The sequence below is a fragment of the Physeter macrocephalus genome, chromosome 13, assembly GCF_002837175.3.
Source record: "Physeter macrocephalus isolate SW-GA chromosome 13, ASM283717v5, whole genome shotgun sequence".
Classification (NCBI taxonomy): Eukaryota; Metazoa; Chordata; class Mammalia; order Artiodactyla; family Physeteridae; genus Physeter; species Physeter macrocephalus.
In genome coordinates this window covers 48,501,756-48,502,345 of record NC_041226.1, presented here as the reverse complement: position 1 = coordinate 48,502,345, position 590 = coordinate 48,501,756, and positions in this window count along the sequence as shown.

The window sequence follows — 590 nt, the reverse complement described above, 5'->3', positions numbered from 1 at the left end:
CAATCCCTATCAAACTACCAATGGCATTTTTCAGAGAAGTAGAACAAAAAATTTCACAATTTGTATGGAAACACAAAAGACCCCGAATAGCCAAAGCAATCTTGAGAAAGAAAAACAAAGCTGGAGGAATCAGACTCCCGGACTTCAGGATACACTAGAAAGCTACAGTAATCAAGAGAGTTTGGTACTGGCACAAAAACAGAAATCTAGTTCAATGGAACAGGATAGAAAGCCCAGAGATATACTCACGAACATATGGTCACCTTATCTTTGATAAAAGAGGCAAGAATATACAGTGGAGAAAAGACAGCCTCTTCAATAAGTGGTGTTGGGAAAACTGGACAGCTACATGTAGAAGAATGAAATTAGAACACTTCCTAACACCATACACAAAAATAAGCTCAATATGGATTAAAGACCTAAATGTAAGGCCAGAAACTATAAAACTCTTAGAGGGAAACATAGGCAGAACATTCTATGACATAAATCACAGCAAGATCCTTTTTGACCCACCTCCTGGAGAAATGGAAATAAAAACAAAAAATAAACAAATGGGACCTAATGAAACTTAAAAGCTTTTGCACAGCAAA